The sequence below is a fragment of the Schistocerca serialis genome, chromosome 1 (genome assembly GCF_023864345.2).
Source record: "Schistocerca serialis cubense isolate TAMUIC-IGC-003099 chromosome 1, iqSchSeri2.2, whole genome shotgun sequence".
NCBI classification, from domain to species: domain Eukaryota; kingdom Metazoa; phylum Arthropoda; class Insecta; order Orthoptera; family Acrididae; genus Schistocerca; species Schistocerca serialis.
This window is the reverse complement of record NC_064638.1, coordinates 1,135,378,656-1,135,400,783: the sequence shown is the minus strand read 5'-3', so window position 1 is coordinate 1,135,400,783 and position 22,128 is coordinate 1,135,378,656. Positions and strand designations below refer to the sequence as shown.

General features: G+C 39.4%; 1 protein-coding gene across 2 annotated transcripts in view; it reads right to left on the bottom strand.

Annotated features, from left to right (window-relative positions):
• Window positions 1–22,128, bottom strand: part of LOC126417294 (dynactin subunit 5) — a 41,059-nt gene that overhangs the window by 13,670 nt on the left and 5,261 nt on the right. The window contains exon 1 of one of the 2 annotated variants that reach the window (XR_007575547.1): window positions 5,363–8,589. The exons of the other annotated variant lie outside the window; for it this stretch is intronic. The gene's annotated coding sequence lies outside the window, so the exon portion shown is untranslated. Of the gene's footprint in view, window positions 1–5,362; window positions 8,590–22,128 lie in introns of those variants that run through there. 2 annotated transcript variants of the gene reach the window in all.

Below are 22,128 nucleotides of genomic sequence, written 5' to 3'. Positions count from 1 at the left end.
ACGGGTAAACTCCTATGAATAGCAAAGTCAATGCATTATTGTAGCCAAGTCAGACATGAAGCCAACACCCACAACAGAAGTACAAGTTTATATGCCGATTATATCCCCAGATTATGAAGAAATAGAAAGAATGTATGATCAGGTAAAAGAAATTATTCAGATAGTTAAGAGGGAGGAAGATTTATTTGTGCTGAGGAAATGGAATTCAATAGTTGGAAGAGGAAGAGAAGGACAGATAGTAGAAGTACATGGACTGAGTGCTTGAAATGAAGGAGGAAGCCACCTAATAGAATTTTACACATCACCAACACTTGGATCAAGGACCATTAAATAATCCTGCATTTAAGGAAGGGCCTGGAGGGGTGGGAAGCTTTCAGATTGATTATATAATGCTAAGGTAGAGATTTCAGAACCAGATTTTACACTGTAGGTCATTGCCAGGACCACAATTTACTTGTTATGAACTGCAGATTAAAACTGAAGAAATTGCAAAAAGATATGAAATTATAAGGAGATGGGACCCTGATAAACTGACACAACCAGAGATTACTGAGAGTTTCAAAAGGAACATTAGGCAACATTTGACTGAAATAGGGGAAAGGACTAAAGCAGAAGAGGAATGGGTAGTTTTGAGAGCTGAAACTGTGAAGGCAGCAGAGGTTTACAAACATAAAGAGAGAAGGCCTAGTAGAAAGCTTCATTATTATAGGATTTAAATGACGAAAGGGAAAAATATAAAAATGCAGCAAATTAATCAGGCTAGAGGAAAGATGCAAAACTATAGAAACATTTATAACTTGGAGAAAGATAGATGGCACCTATAGCAAAATTACAGAGTCCTTTGGAAAAAAAGAGATGCAGCTGTATGAATATCAACAGCTCAGACAGAAAACCAGTACAAAGCAAAGAAGGGAAAGCTGAAAAGTGGAAGGAATATATAGACAGCCTATACCAGGGAAATGAACTTGAGGGCAATTTTATAGAAAGGGAAGAGGAAGCAGATAAAGATGAGATGGGAGAAATGTACTACAAGAATAATTTAATAGAACACTGAAAGATGGATGGAGGGCTAACCATGACAAAACTTTTCTTCCTGGGGTGCAAAATTTATAGACAAAATACCCTCACAGACTTCAAGAGGAATGTAATAATTCCAACTCCAAAGAAGTCAGATGCTGACAGGTATGAATATTACCAAACTATCAGTTTAATATGTCATGGTCGCAAAATACTAACATGATTCTTTACAGAAAAGGAAAAAAAAACCTGGTAGAAACTGATCTCAAGGAAGATAAATCTGGATTCGGGAGAAATATAGGAACACGCAAGGCAATACTGGCCCTACAGCTTCTCTTAGAAGATAGGTTAAGGAAAGGCAAGCCTAATTTTCTAGCATTGGACTATGCTGACTGGAATCATTTTTAGATTAGATTAGATTATTACTTGTTCCATAGATCATTAATAAGACACTTCGTAATGATGTGGAACGTGTCAGGTTAATAAAAGGAGTCTATACAAGATATTACATTACACAAACTACTACATGACACTCAATTTTTTTGTGGGGGTACATGACACTTAATATTTTTAATTTTTGTGTGTGTATGTGGGGGGGGGGGGGGGGGCATTACCCACTTACTATATCCAAAAATTCATCTAATGAGTAGAAGGAGTTGCCATTAAGAAATTCTTTTAATTTCCTTTTAAATGCTATATGGCTATCTGTCAGACTTTTGTGGCAGCATAATTTACCCCCTTCAGACCCAAAGTTAGATTTAACCTTGAATAGTGAAGATCATCCTTTATCCTAGAGTTGTAACCATGTACACTGCTATTACTTTTGAATTTTTGGATTTGTTAATAACAAATGTCATACTTGAATAAAGATGAGGTGACTTACCGAACGAAAGCGCTGGCAGGTCGATAGACACACAAACATACACACAAAATTCAAGCTTTCGCAACAAACTGTTGCCTCATCAGGAAAGAGGGAAGGAGAGGGGAAGACGAAAGGAAGTGGGTTTTAAAGGAGAGGGTAAGGAGTCATTCCATCCCGGGAGCGGAAAGACTTACCTTAGGGGGAAAAAAGGACAGGTATACACTCGCACACACGCACATATCCATCCACACATACAGACACAAGCAGACATATTTAAAGACAAAGAGTTTGGGCAGAGATGTCAGTCGAGGCAGAAGTGTAGAGGCAAAGAAGTTGTTGAAACACAGGTGAGGTATGAGTGGCGGCAACTTGAAATTAGCGGAGATTGAGGCCTGGCGGATGACGAGAAGAGAGGATATACTGAAGGGCAAGTTCCCATCTCCGGAGTTCGGATAGGTTGGTGTTGGTGGGAAGTATCCAGATATTCCGGACGGTGTAACACTGTGCCAAGATGTGCTGGCTGTGCACCAAGGCATGTTTAGCCACAGGGTGATCCTCATTACCAACAAACACTGTCTGCCTGTGTCCATTCATGCGAATGGACAGTTTGTTGCTGGTCATTCCCACATAGAATGCATCACAGTGTAGGCAGGTCAGTTGGTAAATCACGTGGGTGCTTTCACACGTGGCTCTGCCTTTGATCGTGTACACCTTCCGGGTTACAGGACTGGAGTAGGTGGTGGTGGGAGGGTGCATGGGAATCAAAGGCAGACAAATCACTAGAATAAAAAATTTAAAAAAAATAAAACCTACTCATCCCTTTTCATATATCTTCACAGTGACTAAATTAGCTGAAGTGACTCAACATTTTTACTATCTGAATTCTTCTATGTTGAAACTACCCGACAGATTAAACCTGTGTGCTGAACTGAGACTTGAACCTGATGATGACAATATTTTAGGTGAGGGGCAAGCAACATCTTTGTCATCAGTGCCCTGACAAAACGTCAGCATGCCAATCTCATGGGTGGGACAAAGGCTATTTATAATGTATTAAAATCTGTCTCCCTTCCCTACCAATTTAGGGATGAGGCCTGACAGTTCACAAAACGTTACCACTCTTGTAACACTGGAATCAATATTGGCGAGGATGGTGAGGAGATCTCCATCAAGATTGAGGGCTGCCCTGATATCAGTATATAAGGCACACATCACCAAAATATGCTGAACTGAAAGTGGCATGCCACAAACCTCACCTCCCACTGCAGGAGGAAGCCACGTGTTAAAGGGCTATGTCCTATGTGCAGCCTGGTAAGCAGAACCTCCTTCCAGCGGTGACGCTGATATGAAGTATGCCATGCCTGTGTGGTCAATTTGAGTGACCACAGTCTGTTTTCTGTCATCTTAAACAATTCAGCCTCCCACTGATGCATGATGTGTCTGTCAGACAATGAGATCACAGCATGAATGGGATGGGGCACTGACAGACACCACCATCCCGACAAGCTTCCTTGGCTGCTTTGTCAGCCATGTCGTTTCTCTGTATCCCAATGTGGACAGGTACCCAGCAAAAGATCACCCCTTGCCACAGTGTTGGAGCCATTCTAAGGAGTCACGGATGAGCTGAATCAACTAGTGTACTGGATATATCTGGTGAAGTGCTTGTAGTGCACTAAGCGAGTCGAAACAGACAAGAAACCTTATATGGTGATGTCTGAATCCTCTCCAGTGTCGCCATAATGCCTTATAGCTCTGCATCATAATTTGTAAACTGTTCCGGAAGACACACTGTCAGGAAAAACAGCAGAACAACCATGGACATTCTCTTGCTGGGATCCATCTATATAAACAACGATAAAACTGTGGTACGTACCTAAAATGGAAGAAAACAAAGTTGTAAACATGAAATCTGGAGTATACGTTTTCTTGTATCACATCAAGATTAAAATCACCTTGGGCTCTGAAGACATCAAGGTGGCAACATGTTCCATTCCTGGCTGTGTATTCAGAGGTCTGATAGATCTGGATCTTTTAGACAGACAGCAGCACTTACCCTGAATGGCTTCGTCGCATGGGGCCGATTCCTGAACAGCCATTCAAAGCTGGGTTCGCCCACTGCACCAAATGCCAATGACTGAGATGATGCTGATATTTTCAGTGCTTATGTGCCAAAAGGATATGTTGCCAAATCCTGAGTGGTAGTCCCACCAGCTTCTGCACACTGACTCTGAACATCACTGGTCCAAAAGGCTCCAGTTGATATCCAAATGCCCTCACGGTGGATAGCGTCTAACATCTTGAGGTAGGAAGTACAGGCTGATCCATAGACCACACTGCCATAATCTAAACTGATCGAACAGATGCCCTATAAAACTGAGGAGACCAGACCCATCACCATGCTTTTCCATTAAGGTATTTCAAAATATTCAGTAACTGAAAGCCCTTTGTTCATAGGTCTTTCAGGTGAGCGCCAAGTTTATTTTGAGTCAAATAATAAACCCAAAAAGCGACCAGTTTACTGAAAATGTAAAATATTATCCCCCTTTGTGAATACTAGTCAGTTAAAACTTCAACAAGCATTGTTAAAACTGACACGCATAGTCTCCTCCGGGGAGAACCATAAACCAGTTGTTTTGGCCCAGATTTCCAGCCTCTTGATGGTCAGCTGTAGCTCCCTCGTCATCACTGTAAGATTGGAGGAAGAGTAGAAGATTGCAAAGTCAACCACAAAAAAAAGAGCATTTGACAGGGCTTCTAACTCCAGAGAAAATGCCTTGATAACAATGGCAAGCAATATGACACTGAGTATACTGCCTTGGCGGACCCCATTCTCTTGAACATAGCTGTCAGAGAAAGCATTACCAATGCAATATCGAAAGCGCCAGTCCTTCAGGAAGGATGGGATAAGAAGTGGCAGATGTCCACGTAGTCCCTATTAATTAAGTTGGTGAAGGATGTTGTACCTCCAAGTGGTACTGTATGCTTTTTCGAGTCAAAAAACACACAAACCAAATGGTTTTTGCATAAGAAGGACTCCTGTATCGCCGTCTCCAGTAGAATCTTTGTCATGGGTGGAATGCAAGAAACATAGAATAAAAAAGGTATGCCAGATTGGCTTAGTGTGCTCTCATTGGTCAGCGACCTGTTATGTCACCCGGCAGCCAGACGGCAGCAGTCTCCGTTTGTAGAATATGAGAGATTGCAAAATAACTGTTTTCACGTTTCTTCTCATATAACTTAAAGTTTCGCGCTCACAGGGTTGAACACACTTCATGTTAATATTTTATACAAGGTTTCCGAAAGAACTACATTAAATATTAGTAGCAATGATGATATATCACCACCCAAAACTAGTGGCCGATGTTCGCATCCGCATTCATGCTCGTGTTTTAGGCATCTGACTACTGTAAATGTTTTACAGTTGGGTACTGCCTATTTTACACATGTTTTTGTAAATAAAAAGATAGTAATCTTCGAACTTACCTTACAAAGCTGATGTAGAAGCTATGTCGAAGATGCTGAAGGCAACGCTGACCAGAGCCGATTCTTCCTTGCCGAATTCCGTTTCATTGCATCAATTTTGGCTCTTTTGATTAAATGTCTAGTCCGTATAAAAGTTCTTATTCTGACGTATAACTGAACTATTTTGCTATTAAGTTTGGGAAATTTCGCACTTACATGATCTGCTAAGGTTGCCATCACTCTATTACAATGAGAAATATTTGATCCATGAAAAGCAGCAAATATAATTTCAAACTCATGTATTTTAGCAAACCAGTCAGTAGAGGGAGAAATGATGCCCCCTTTTGAAATAATAGTAATCCAGTCTTGCTTCAGACTTAATTCTGTATCAACAACACACTGCCCTGCTGTATTTCCCAAAGAACTGTCAACGTTTTTGCACTTGAATGCTATATATCCTGCTAGATATTTTAAAGCATCATCATTCATGTCTTCACTGGTACACACTGAATCACTGAGCTCGAAATCTAAGAGCAAGTTTTCGTCATCTGTGGCGACGTCAAATGATTTATCAGTTACTCTTATACATAATTCACTCGAGAGAAAACGTGCAAAATCTTCCTCAGTTTCATCTGCTGGTGTCAGGTAGTTTTCAGAAGCAGAATTCTCATTTCTGTCCTCTGAAGTTGAAGCACCAGAAGACAAAGGTGTTTCACTTGCATTTCCAGTCAGTATAAACGAATTCTGTTTTTTACCTCGAAAGGAGTGGGATTGTTGTAGAAGACACCAAGGCCACGGATTCTGGAAAAGAAATTTTCCAGACAATCTTGATTAAGTCTGGCTGTCAACATGTAAGTAGCTCCGGAATTTTTCATATCATTGTAAAGTCCAAAAAGTGAATTTATTGATATAATGAATCCCTTCTGAAACGGGAGAAGACTGTTTCTTTTTCCTACTCGCATATTAGAACACATTTCAAGAAATCTTTTTAGAGAGTTTTCCTGACTTCTGATATTAAACCCGTAATCACTTCTAAGGGGAGCTTTTTCATCTTGAGGGTATCTCGAATTCAGCACTTCGAAAACATCGTTCACGAGCTCAATGAAGCTTCCTTCGCGATCTTCATGCAGAACATATCTCACAGCTTGGGCAGTGCGACGTGAAAATATCTGTGCAGCCCTTTGGACATTCTGACGATCACGTCCACTAACATTAAGATGAACCTCCGATATGTGGTGATTGATCGAAAGATCGCCTTTCTGATGTCGAAGAAAATCTTCTATAACCATTTTTGTAATCACAGTACCATCAGGCAAAGTGATTCCGTCATCAAGAAAATGATTTCTTAATAACTTAAGCAAATGTGGAACATCAAAAATAACCCAGACTTTTCTGCTATGATCAACAGGATTTGAAAAGAATGACTTGGATGTAGACACACCAAGTTGCTTCCACACGTACATATTTTTTGGTCCCATGTCACACGTAACAGCTACGATACGGATTCCTGCTGTTTCAACTTCTTTTATGACATTCTGCAACAAATCACTAGACATTGCAACATCAAAGTCATAATACACTGGCTGCTTCCATTTTGAAAACAAGCTGCGAACCATGACGACTTGGACATTGTTGTGTGGTCCAAGTACTACATCGTCGGACGAATCGTAAGTCACACGACCGTCAATGCTCATCTCGTCGAAGCTTAGGACACCAATCGCCTCTAATGATGTGAACATTTCTGACCTACCTTTAATTATCTCCAAAACTGGTTTCAAAATACCTGGTTGGCACTTGAACTGTTTCGTCCATGTCTGGAGTGTTGGCCTGCAGGGAAAAGGATAATTCTTCCTCCTCAGGTAGGCATATGCTTTAGGAGACAAAGCTCTCAATGTGAGAGCATTTGCAATGTCCTCTGAGCACCACTTTACTTGCTTCCTCTTCTTTAACAGACAACGAATTTGTCCTGGTGTGAAACACTGAGAAAGTGTACTTCTTACATCCGAGCATACACATTTGTGCTTCTTAGTGTGAGACACATTATGTTTTATAGATGTAGCTTGCTTTATAACTTCTTTCATGGACTTAATTCTTTGTTCCAGTCAAACATTTTTAATCTTCAAACTAACCAATTCTTTCTTCAGTGCTTGAATTTCCTGGTCTTTAAGTGAAATTAGCAGATCAGTAAAAACGTCTGTGTTGCTGGATTTGTCCAGCTTACTTTTCTTGGGAGATAAAGTTTTCAACGTTGAGAGAGCTCTTTTTTTACTGTTCTAGTGTCACAGCGACGTTCTCTCTCTGTTAGAACACTACTGGTAACATTCGCGGTCCTGGGACCTGGAACTTTGAATACATTTCCATGCCAGTTTGGTATTTTTAGAGACGGAACAGCATTATCTTGTAGCAGTTTCCGTGTAGGTAGACCTAACAATTCATTCTGCAAGTCTCGTTTGTAATCGCTTTCACAAAAATGTTCAGAACAAACTCTTGCATTATTAACATTAATATTGTCCTCTCGTTTACAACGAACAATCCACTTACGCTGTAGTTCAACATTTTTTGGAAAACGATGATAAATTACGCCTTCAGTCTTACGTCCACTATTACGACATTCAGCAACTGCACAATACGACGTATTTATAGAATTACATACAAACTAACGTGTAACACGAACTCACATACACGCCTTCGATAGAAACACTGAGCGACACCGTTGTAAACACACTGCAGTAGCTGCCAGGTGACGTCACAGCTCGAGATTCATCATGGCAGATAAAGGAGTGGGAGGTCGCATTTGCACTCCCGTGGGTGGAATGGTAGTGTCTGAAACCACACTGGGAGTGGCTCACGTAACCTCAGAATCCTAGCAGCCAGACGAGGCAGTGGTTGACCGTGCGTTCAAGAGTCTTATCCATACAAGTGGTAATGGCTTCACTCCGGTAACTGTTAGGGGTGCTAAGGCCCTTGCGTGATTTCCATAATGAAATTAATATTGCCTCCTTTCAGGTAGTGGGGTATTGTCCTCAACCAGATCTGATTGAAATGAGAGGCGCTGTCCTTTCACTTCAGGGCACAGATGACAGAGCATGGCATACTGAATCTCATCAGGTCCTGGAGCAGTGTCTCTGGTTGCTGACAGAGCTGGTTCCAGTTCCCACATGGAGAATGGAAGGTTGTAGACTTCATTATGTGAGAAGAAATGGAGCTTCCTCATCTCCACTGTGCTACAACACCTGAAACATAGGAGCTTGGCTGGGCAACTTAGTGACTGTAAAAAAAGTGTTCAGCTAAAACCTGAGCCATATCTTAGGTGCATCCGCCAAGACTCCATTTCTCAACAAGGCTGTAAGGGGACGCGTACTGCCCTTGTCTGAAATCCCCAAAATTGCGCAGTGGAAATGGATCAATTAATGTAAGTCATGAATTCCTTCCAGAAACATGTCTTCCATTCTTTTATCACTTGCCTCCCATGTGCTCTCCCAGATTTGAAGGCAGGAAGGTTTTCTGTAGTTGGATGGTGTTTGAAGTTCTGTAGAGCTGTTCGTCTGGCTCTGACTTCAAATCAACAGTCATCATTCCGCCAAGGTACAGGTCGTCATCTGAGGTGATTGCTAGGCTTGGGGTGGACTCTTGTTGCAGCCCATTGGATCTCACAAGTGATATGGGCCACCATGTCCTATGCACAATCCTTTTGTTAAAAAAATAACCTGTCAACTATACAGCAACCAATTTGCCCTTTAAACCATCCATCTTCATGGTCTCCTACTGACCACTATCCGAGCTGGCAGACGGATCCACACTGGGAAGTGGTCACTAGAATGTAAATCTGTAGCCACTTACCACTGAACCATGTCCGCAATAGCTGGGGAGCAAAAACAAAGGTCTAAGGCCATAAAAATCTCTTTAGCTGTGGAAAAGTTGTCAGCTGATCTGAACTCAAAAGGTAGATATTCTCAGAATGGAAGAGTCACTGGATAATATGACTCCTGGAGCAAGTGACAGCTGAGCCCCACAACACATTGTGTGCGCTGAAGTCCCCCACAAGGAGGAATGGGTGTGGGAGTGCCCAAAAGTATCATCAGGTGGAAGATGTAAGGAATGCATTGTGGCGTTAGAACTTTCATGGCAACTGCTTGCATGGCAATTGTAAGATGTATAGGAGACTAGTGACATCTGTCTTCAATGAAAACAGCCATTCCACCTTTAGCCCTGTCTCCTGTAATATTGTCCCTCCTGTAAGGCTGGTGACCCATTGATGTAGATGTGTTGGTGACTTTAAAATGAGTTTTTTTGCACGTTTTCTCCTGGACCAGGACCTGTAATTCTTCCAAATGTTATCGGTATCCATTTAAATTCCACTGCAACACAGAAGTCCTGTGAGACTACTGATTGTTTTTTATTTTTCCAGTCTTTGATCACAATATCAATCCTTAGACGATGACCGATTTCAGTCCGTAATGATCATCCTCAGATCTGGAATATACAAATACATACACCTAGTGAGCAGTGGGTCTTTCAACATAATACAGCAATACGTATCACAATATACTATCATACAACCAGGGAAATGTACAGATAAAATACAGTAAAATGGACCTTTTTTACACCATGTCCTAAAGTGATAAGGCCATAATGGCATCAACAAAACATATAATCAGCACAGCATCGTCACATATATCTAAAATTAATGTGTAGAGTAGGCCACATCGTCCACACAGTCATTATTGCAACTGGCTACTGAAGTACAATAGCTACCAGCTGTGGGCTTAGATGTAGTCATCATTTAGGCAAAAAAAATAATCTGATACAAAAACTTAAGGTAAAATACATGTAGCAGACTTATAAAATTGATAACTATCATGGAAACCAATTGCGATACATTAAAAGACGAATACAGTTACCCATATAAAATTATTAAACAGAAATATATGAAGAGAACAGGACCGATCTTTTTTTATGGTGAATATATGGTCAACAATTAATATACATAATACATTGCCTGTAGCAACCTGTAAATTGCCTATGAAAGCTAAAATGTCTATATGACAGCTGAAAAAAGGACAGATCAATGATCAGCGTCCTCTGTTGGGTCGGCCACCAGGCTGTTATGTAGGTGCGCACCGACCTTAAGAAGTTAACCACTAGAGGGCTTTACATACAACGTGATATGTCTCCCACAGAAAACGTTTAAACAACACATTAACAGTCATTAAATAAAATTATATAGTCTGGCTATACATTCCATAAATAGGTAGCATAATCAGTTACAGGATTAGAGTGACTAATGTATGGAAGTAAGGCAAATGCCTACTGTTCTCGACATGAATCATCAAGTAAGGCTAGGTATAATACGTGAGGCATTATTTGGTTATCGTAGTACATTATCACACAAAACAAAGTAGGTGTTGGGCACAAAATTGCTTTGTCCATTGAGTACCCTAGTGGAGTCATGCTTTTTGACTTTGCAAATCTCCATTTCCTCCAACAAGTTGAGGGCGCGACCCTTCTCTGCCCTATGTAGAATACGCATACAACTCTCGATATTGCCTACAGTATGGCCGGTTTCCGCCAAATGCATTCCCAATGCAGTTTTGTTATGTGCCTGCAAATGCTCCCTGAATCTAATTTTACCTAGCCTTACTTGATGATCCATGTCGAGAACAGTAGGTATTTGCCTTACTTCCATACATTAGTCGCTCTAATCCTGTAACTGATTATGCTACCTATTCATGGAAAAAAAAAATATATATATATATATATATATATGTCTTCCAGTATATATATATATATATATATATATATATATATATATATATATATATATATATATAGACACACACACACACACACACACTAAAGAATTGATATTGTGGTTAAAGACTGGAAAAATAAAAAACATTTGACAGTATTGGATCGCTGTTTGTATACGCGGCCATGTCGCAGTTGGTATCGACTGTTAATATGTTGTTTAAACGTTTTATGTGGGAGACATATCACGTTGTATGTAAAGCCCTCTAGTGGTTAAGTTCTTAAGATCGGTGCACGCCTACATAACAGCCTGGTGCACGACCCAACAGAGGGCGCTAATCATTGATCTGTCCTTTTTCAGCTGTCATATAGACATTTTAGCTTTCATAGCCAATTTACAGGTTGCTACAGGCAATGTATTATGTATATTAATTGTTGACCACATATTCACCATAAAAAAGATCGGTCCTGTTCTCTTCATATATTTCCGTTTAATAATTTTATATGGGTAACTGTATTCATCTTTTAATGTATCGCTATTGGTTTCCATGATAGTTATCAATTTTAAAAGTTGCTACATGTATTTTACCTTATGTGTTTGTATCAGATTATGTTATTTTGCCTCCCCCCATGAACCATGGACCTTGCCGTTGGTGGGGAGGCTTGCGTGCCTCAATGATACAGATAGCCGTACCGTAGGTGCAACCACAACGGAGGGGTATCTGTTGAGAGGCCACACAAACATGTGGTTCCTGAAGAGGGGCAGGAGCCTTTTCAGTAGTTGCAGGGGCAAAAGTCTTGATGATTGACTGATCTGGCCTTGTAACACTAACCAAAACGGCCTTGCTGTTGTGGTACTGCGAACAGCTGAAAGCAAGGGGAAACTACAGCCGTAATTTTTCCCGAGGGCATGCAGCTTTACTGTATGGTTAAATGATGATGGCGTCCTCTCGGGTAAAATATTCCGGAGGTAAAATAGTCCCCCATTCCGATCTCCGGGCGGGGACAACTCAGGAGGACATCGTTATCAGGAGAAAGAAAACTGGCATTCTACGGATCGGAGCGTGGAATGTCAGATCCCTTAATCGGGCAGGTAGGTTAGAAAATTTAAAAAGGGAAATGGATAGGTTAAAGTTAGATATAGTGGGAATTAGTGAAGTTTGGTGGTAGGAGGAACAAGACTTCGGGTCAGGTGAATACAGGATTATAAATACAAAATCAAATAGGGGTAATGCAGGAGTAGGTTTAATAATGAATAAAAAAATAGGAGTGCAGGTAAGCTACTACAAACAGCATAGTGAACGTATTATAGTGGCCAAGATAGACACGGAGCCCATGCCTACTACAGTAGTACAAGTTTATATGCCAACTAGCTCTGCAGATGACGAAGAAATTGAAGAAATGTATGATGAGATAAAATAAATTATTCAGGTAGTGAAGGAAGACGAAAATTTAATAGTCATGGGTGACTGGAATTCGACAGTAGGAAAAGGGAGAGAAGGAAACATAGTAGGTGAATATGGATTGGGGCTAAGAAATGAAAGAGGAAGCCGTGTGTTAGAATTTTGCACAGAGCATAACTTAACCATAGCTAACACTTGAATCAAGAATCATAAAAGAAGGTTGTATACATGGAAGAATCCTGGAGATACTAAAAGGTATCATATAGATTATATAATGGTAAGACAGAAATTTAGGAACCAGGTTTTAAATTGTAAGACACTTCCAGAGGCAGATGTGGACTCTGGCCACAATCTATTGGTTATGAACTGTAGATTAAAACTGAAGAAACTGCAAAAAGGTGGGAATTTAAGAAGATGGGACATGGATAAACTGACTAAACCAGAGGTTGTACAGTGTTCCAGGGAGAGCGTAAGGGAACAATTGACAGGAATGGAGGAAAGAAATACAGTAGAAGAAGAGTGGGTAGCTCTGTGGGATGAAGTAGTGAAGGCGGCAGAGGATCATATAGGTAAAAAGACGAGGGCTGGGAGAAATCCTTGGGTAACAGAAGAAATATTGAATTTAATTGATGAAAGGAGAAAATATAAAAATGCAGTAAATGAAGCAGGCAAAAAGGAATACAAACGTCTCAAAAATGATATCGACAGGAAAGGCAAAATGGCTAAGCAGAGATGTCTTGAGGACAAATGTAAGGATGTAGAGGCTTATCTCACTAGGGATAAGATAGATACTGCCTACAGGAAAATTAAAGAGACCTTTGGAGAAAGGAGAACCACTTGCATGAATATCAAGAGCTTTGATGGAAACCCAGTTCTAAGCAAAGAAGGGAAAGCAGAAAGGTGGAAGGAGTATATAGAGGGTCTATACATGGGTGATGTACTTGAGGACAATATTATGGAAATGGAAGAGGATGTAGATGAAGATGAAATGGGAGATATGATAATGCGTGAAGAGTTTGACAGAGCGCTGAAAGACCTGAGTCGAAACAAGGCCCCCGGAGTAGACAACATTCCATTAGAACTACTGACAGCCTTGGGAGAGCCAGTCCTGACAAAACTCTACCATCTGGTGAGCAAGATGTATGAGACAGGCGAAATACCCTCAGACTTCAAGAAGAATATAATTCCAATCCCAAAGAAAGCAGGTGTTGACAGATGTGAAAATTACCGAATTATCAGTTTCATAAGTCACAGCTGCAAAATACTAACGCAAATTCTTTACAGACAAATGGAAAAACTGTTAGAAGCTGACCTCGGTGAAGATCAGTTTGGATTCCGTAGAAATGTTGGAACATGTGAGGCAATACTGATCCTACGACTTATCTTAGAAGGAAGATTAAGGAAAGGCAAACCTACATTTCTAGCATTTGTAGACTTAGAGAAAGCTTTTGACAATGTTGACTGGAATACTCTCTTTCAAATTCGGAAGGTGGCAGGGGTAAAATACAGGGAGCGAAAGGCTATTTACAATTTGTACAGAAACCAGATGGCAGTTGAGTCGAGGGGCATGAAAGGGAAGCAGTGGTTGGGAAGAAAGTGAGACAGGGTTGTAGCCTATCCCTGATGTTATTCAATCTGTGTATTGAGCAAGTAATAAAGGAAACAAAAGAAAAGTTTGGAGTAGGTATTAAAATCCATGGAGAAGAAATAAAAACTTTGAGGTTCGCCGACGACATTGTAATTCTGTCAGAGACAGCAAAGGACTTGGAAGAACAGTTGAATGGAATGGACAGTGTCTTGAAAGGAGAGTATAAGATGAACATCAACAAAAGCACAACGAGGATAATGGAATGTAATCGAATTAAGTCGGGTGATGCTGAGGGAATTAGATTCGGAAATGAGACTCTTAAAGTAGTAAAGGAGTTTTGCTATTTGCGGAGCAAAATAACTGATGATGGTCGAAGTAGAGAGGATATAAAATGTAGACTGGCAATGGCAAGGAAAGCATTTCTGAAGAAGAAAAATTTGTTAACATCGAATATAGACTTAAATGTCAGGAAGTCGTTTCTGAAAGTATTTGTATGGAGTGTAGCCATGTATGGAAGTGAAACGTGGACGATAAATAGTTTAGACAAGAAGAGAATAGAAGCTTTCGAAATGTGGTGCTACAGAAGAATGTTGAAGAATGGGTGGTTAGATCATGTAACTAATGAGGAGGTATTGAATAGGATTGGGGAGAAGAGAAGTTTGTGGCACAACTTGACTAGAAGAAGGGATCGGTTGGTAGGACATGTTCCGAGACATCGAGGGATCACCAATTTAGTATTGGAGGGCAGCGTGGAGGGTAAAAATCATAGAGGGAGACCAAGAGATGAATACACTAAGCAGATTCAGAAGGATGTAGGCTGCAGCAGGTACTGGCAGATCAAGAAGCTTGCACAGGATAGAGTAGCATGGAGAGCTGCACCAAACCAGTCTCAGGACTGAAGACCACAACAACAACATGTTTTTTTGCGTAAATGATGGCTACATCTAAGCCCACAATAGCGACATCTAGGGAGAATGTAGGCAAACAGATTTCTGGCAGCTACTGTACTTCAGTAGCCAGTTGCAATAATGACTGTGTGGACATTGTGGCCTATTCTACACCTTAATTTTAGATATATGTGATGATGCTGTGCTGATTATATTTATATGTTTCGACGATGCCATTAAGCCTTATCACTTTAGGACATGGTGTAAAAATGTACGTTTTACCATATTTTATCTATGCATTTCCCTTTGATGGTATATTGTGATACGTATTGCTGTATTATGTTGAAAGACACACTGCTCACTAGGTGTATGTATTTGTATATTGTGTATCTCAGGATGATCATTACGGAGTGAAACCGGTCATCGTCTAAAGAACTGGTATTATGGTTAAAGACTGGAAAAATAAAAAAACATTTGACAGTATTGGATCGCTGTTTGTATACGCGGCCATGTTGCAATTGGTAAGACTACTGATTAGTGATGGTTGTTAGTCATGTATTACTTCCTCAGAAGCAGAGATTTATCTGGCAGTTCAATTTAGACTGAAGGATACATGACCAATCAGTCCTGTTTGTGTCATTGCCAAATTTAAATCAACATGCAGTGAAAAGTTCAGGAACTTAAGACAAAATGTGAATTTGTCTCAAAACTGAATGAAACTTCTTTGTAATTCAGCAACCAGTGTTTAGTACACACTAACTACAAAGCTTTTGTATCAGAAATCAAGAGTATATTCAATGAATGGTTTCCTTTCATAAGAGTTTGTGAAAAATCTAGTACAAAAACTCAGGTATAACTGAAGGCATCAAAGTCTCTAGCATCAGAAAGAGGAAATTTCACATGGAAGCAAAGACCAACTATGATACAGAATTTCTCATATATGTAAGCAAATACAAAAGAATATTTAGCAAACTTATTAAACATCCAAAGCAAATGGCAAACATTAAGCTCATCTCAAATGCCATAAACAAATCAAAAGCTGTATTGCAGATTGTCACAACTCAAGTAGGTACCAAGAAAACTACTGATTTTAACCTTAAATTACAAACTGATGAGGAAACTGTTGCAGACACCAGACAGATCTGTGCAGAATTAAATAGGTACTTTAAAATTTCAGATAAAATTACTGATCTGACCTCCACCTCAAAGATAGCTACATCAGTCCCTCCATCCATATCAAACCTACTAACTACCAGCAATACCTCCACTTTGACAGCTGCCACCCACTCCATACCAAGAAGTCCCTTCCATACAGCCAAGCCACCCATGGTCATCGCATCTGCAGTGATGAGCGATCCCTCTCGAAATATATCAATGGTCTCACTGAAGCCTTCACAGACCATAATTATCCCTCCAACCTTGTACAAAAAGGAGAAAGGAGAACCACTTGCATGAATATCAAGAGCTTTGATGGAAACCCAGTTCTAAGCAAAGAAGGGAAAGCAAAAGGTGGAAGGAGTATATAGAGGGTCTATACATGGGTGATGTACTTGAGGACAATATTATGGAAATGGAAGAGGATGTAGATGAAGATGAAATGGGAGATATGATACTGCGTGAAGAGTTTGACAGAGCACTGAAAGACCTGAGTCGAAACAAGGCCCCGGGAGTAGACAACATTCCATTAAACTACTGACAGCCTTGGGAGAGCCAGTCCTGACAAAACTCTACCATCTGGTGAGCAAGATGTATGAGACAGGTGAAATACCCTCAGACTTCAAGAAGAATATAATAATTCCAATTCCAAAGAAAGCAGGTGTTAACAGATAACTATCAGTTTAATAAGTCACAGCTGTAAAATACTAACGCGAATTCTTTACAGACGAATGGAAAAACTGGTAGAAGCCGACCTCGGGGAAGATCAGTTTGGATTCCGTAGAAATGTTGGAACACATGAGGCAATACTGACCCTACGACTTATCTTAGAAGGAAGATTAAGGAAAGGCAAACCTACATTTCTAGCATTTGTAGCCTTAGAGAAAGCTTTTGACAATGTTGACTGGAATACTCTCTTTCAAATTCGGAAGGAAGGTGGCAGGGGTAAAATACAGGGAGCGAAAGGGTATTTACAATTTGTACAGAAACCAGATGGTAGTTATAAGAGTTGAGGGACATGAAAGGGAAGCAGTGGTTGGGAAGGGAGTAAGACAGGGTTGTAGCCTCTCCCCAATGTTATTCAATCTGTATATTGAGCAAGCAGTAAAGGTAACGAAAGAAAAATTCGGAGTAGGTATTAAAATCCAGGGAGAAGAAATAAAAACTTTTGAGGTTCGCCGATGACATTGTAATTCTGTCAGAGACAGCAAAGGACTTGGAAGAGCAGTTGAACGGAATGGATAGCGTCTTGAAAGGAGGATATAAGATGAACATCAACAAAAGCAAAACGAGGATAATGGAATGTAGTCGAATTAAGTTGGGTCATGCTGAGGGAATTAGATTAGGAAATGAGACACATAAAGTAGTAAAGGAGTTTTGCTATTTGGGGAGCAAAATAACTGATGATGGTTGAAGTAGAGAGGATATAAAATGTAGACTGGCAGTGGCAAGGAAAGCGTTTATGAGGAAGAGAAATTTGTTAACATCAAGTATAGATTTAAGTGTCAGGAAGTCGTTTCTGAAAGTATTTGTATGGAGTGTAGCCATGTATGGAAGTGAAACATGGACAATAAATAGTTTGGACAAGAAGAGAATAGAAGCTTTCGAAATGCGGTGCTACAGAAGAATGTTGAAGATTAGGTGGGTGGATCACGTAACTAATGAGGAGGTATTGAATAGGATTGGGGAGAAGAGAAGTTTGTGGCACTACTTGACTAGAAGAAGGGATCAGTTTGTTAGGACATGTCCTGAGGCATCAAGAGATCACAAATTTAGCATTGGAGGGCAGTGTGGAGGGTAAAAATCATAGAGGGAGACCAAGAGATGAATACACTAAGCAGATTCAGAAAAGGATGTAGGTTGCAGTAGGTACTGGGAGATGAAAGAGCTTGCACAGGATAGATTAGCATGGAGAGCTACATCAAACCAGTCTCAGGACTGAAGACCACAACAACAACAACAACAACAGCAACAACAACAACTTGCGAACAATGTAATTTCGGCTTTGTTACTGTGAAAAATCAAAAGACTATATGATATACTAAAATGTCAAAAAATTTATTTATGTAAAAACAAAAATTCTTCAAATTTCATTAGACCAATTTAACAATGTGGATCTAAAATGTGACATTTTCAGCTTCAAGAATCAGACCCCTAGACAAGAAGAACTGGAGACAACTCTACATGAAAAGCTAAGTAAACTAGAAAGTTTACTGTAATCTTCGCTCATCTCGAATCTACAAAAAAGACTAATGTGGACAATAGATGGAATAAGGAAAGAGGGAGGAGATTACAAGCTTCACTACCGGACAAAAAAAGTATTCTTAACAAAGTTCCCCAATTTACTGCTATTCCGGGAAGTTGTCACACTCAACTTATTCTCAGAACCGAAAGCTTGCTAAATCATGAGGAAGAAAATGCCATAATATTTAGCTAGGCATGGAACTTATATTATAAACACAGATTGGATGTCAGAGCAGGGGGAGTATTCACTGCAGTCGACAAAAATATTGTGTCTATCGAAGTCAAAACTGAGTCTGACTGTGAACTTATCTAGATGCGAGTAACAAGTCTAGGCAAACTCAAGTTAATAATTGGATGTTTTCACTGGCCACCCAATTCTACTGTGATAGTTTTAGAATCATTCAAAGAAAGTCTACGCTGAGTAGAGCGGAAATATCTAGATCATGCAATATTAGTTTTAGGCGACTTTAACGTACCCAGGATAGATTGGAATGTCTATGGATTCATGGCACATGGTATGGGCAAGCAGTCTTGTGGAGTAATTTTGACCACATTTTCCAAAATCTATCTCAAACAGTTAGTTTGACAGCTTACACACAATGAAAATATTTTAGACCTTGAAGCTGTAAACAGGCCTGACCTTAGTGACAATGTCAGTATAGAGACAGTGATTAGTGATCATGATGTCACCACAGTGACAATGGTTACTGAAGTTCATAAATTCATCAAGAAGGGTAGGACAGTACTTTTGCTAGAAAGAGCAGGTAAGTAATTGTTAGCGTTCCACTTAGGCAATGAATAGATACCATTTAGTTCCAATATAATGGACATCTAGAGAAATTATGGGAAAAGTAAAACTGACTGTAAATTGGCTCTGGAGAAGTGTGTGCCAAGTAAATGGATTAAGGACAAAAAAAGCCCCACAGTGATTTAATAAAAAAATTTAGTAAATGTTGAAGAAGCAGAGATTGTTGCACTCTCCATTAAAAAAAGTGCAAATGTTAACAGACAAAAGTTAGCAGAAACTTGTGCACCAGTAAAAAGATGGATGTGTGAAGCATACAACAATTTCCACCATCATACCACAGCAAAAGATCTTGCTGAGAAACCAAGAAAATTCTGACCAGACACGTGTAGCGACAGAAGACAGCAAAAAACGAAAGCTGAAGTTTTAAATTATGCTTTTAATAAATCATTCATGCAGGAGGATTGAACAAACATTCCATTGTTTGACCGTCAGACAGGCTCACATATGGAGAACATAGTAATAGGTATCCCTGGTGTACAAAAGCAACTGAAAGAGTTGAAAACAAATAAGTCCCAATTTAGTTTTACATAGAGTATTCTACAGCAGTAGCCCCTTACTTATGTTGCATTTACCACAAAGCTCTCATTCAGCACAAAGTCTCATGCAACTGGGAAAAAAGCAGAGGTGACTCCTATTCTTAAGAAGAGTAAAAGAACAGACCTGCAAACATACAGGCCAGTATCTTGCAACTTGGTTTGCTGCATAATTCTTGACCATATTCTCTATCTGAAGACAATAAATTTCCTTGAGACAGAAAAACTTCTGTCAACAAATCAGTACAGATTTAGAAAGTATCACTTGTGCGAAACTCAGCTTGCTCTTTTCCCCCACAATATCTTACAGACCATGGATGAAGGGCAACAGGCAGATCCATATTCCCAGTTTTCTGGAAAGCATTTGACACTGTGATCCACCGCAGACTGTTAAGAAAGGTGCGAGTATATGGAACTGATGAACACAGTGAGCAGCACTCTGCAGCTGGTTGCTAGTGATGCTGTGGCAAACAGGAAGGTGTCACCATTGAGTGACTGTAGGAGGATACAATATCACTCAAACAAAGTTTCTCATTGGTATGATGAATGGCAGCTTGCTCTACATGTAGAAAAATTTAAGTTACACAAATAGGTACAAAGACAATACCATAATGTCCGAATACAGCATTAGTAATGTGATATGCGGTACAGTCAAGTTGATTAAATATCTAGGTATAACATGGCAAAGCAATATGAAATGGAACGAGCATGTAAATATGGTGAAAGGGAAGGAAAATGGTCAACCTCAGTTTATTTGGAGAATTTTAGGATAGTGCAGCATACCTATAAAGAAGATCAGCGAGAGAACACTAGTGTGACCCATTGTCGAGTACAGCTTGAGTGTTTGGGATGCCCATCAGGTAGCGTTAAAGGAAGACCTTGAAGCAATTCAGAGGCGGTCTGCTAGATTTGTTACTGGTAGGCTAAAGCAGCATGTGATTATTATGGGGATGTTCAACATGTGAGTATTACAGGGTTGCTTTGTGAACTTAAATCAGAATTCCTGGAGGGAATACGGCATTCTTTTCTCGAAACACTAGTGGGGAAATGTAGAAAAATGGCATTTGCAGTCGTCTACAGAACGATTCTCCTGCCACCAACATACATTTTGTGTAAGGACCTCGAAGATAAGAAAAATTAGAGTTCATATGGAGGCATAGAGATGGCCATTGTTCCCTTGCTCTATTTGCAAGAAGAACAGAAGAGGTAATGACTAGTAGTGTCAGAATGTACTCTCTGCTATGTACCATAATGTGGCTTGAGGAGTATGTATGTAGATGTAGATATTTTTGGGTACCCATACTGATGAAAACTTTAACTAGAAGAAGCATAGTAATGAGCTTCCTAAATGATTAAATTCAGCTACTTTTTCTCTTCATATAATTACTAATCTTGGAAACAAATCAATCAACCTCCTGACACATTTTGCATATTTTCATCCCTAATGTCATTTTCTGGGTTAACTCACCAGTCAGAAAGAAAGTACTGATTACACAAAAGTGAGCTGTAAGAATAATATGTGGTGTTCATATGCAGTTATCATGTGGGTAACTCTCCAAGGAGGTAGGTATCTTAATTGCATCATCACAATACATATATTTGCTAATGAAATTCATTGTAAATAATCCATAACAATTTGTGGAGAACATTGATGTCCATACCTACAATATTACAGGAAAGAATGACATTCATGACTCATTATTGAAGCCATCAGAAAGGAGTTCCGTATGCAGCAACAAATATTTTTGATCATTTGCCCAATAACATACTATGTCTGACAGGTAGCAAAGTTAGTTTTAAATATAACCTAAAATAATTTCTATTGGGCAACTCATTCTATTCCATGGATGAATTTTTATTTACAAACTGGAAAAATCTCTTTCTCAAGTGTACTTGAATGGTAGGACTAAAATAATATTGGGTTCATAATTATGATGCTAATCATGTACAAATATCCTGTAAAATGTTGCATTCCACGTCATTTTGATAAAAGAATCATTCAAATTATCTATGGAACATATAACTAACTAAATATTAAATAAAGCACATTTCAGACTATATGTTGTCTTGTCACTGACAAAGCCTACAAGGCTTTGAACTAAACAATAAAATAAGGTTGAAGTTCATGCACAACTACAGATCCAAACATTGTAAAATACTTAAAAAGCAAATGTTATCACAGTGTGAAATATTTTATAAATGAGGAAGATAACTACCATATGCTGAAAATTTTTACATTTTAATCTCCGTGAATATATGTATCTTGTTTTAATTGATGTAAGTGTTCTATTTACATATATGCAAAACTGCAAAGGCAAACACTAAAAATGCTATAAAAGGAAATTTTATTAATGTGGAAAATTTTAAGAAAGAGGAAAACATGTAATAGCCATTTAGAGTTTTACATTGTAATCAACATGT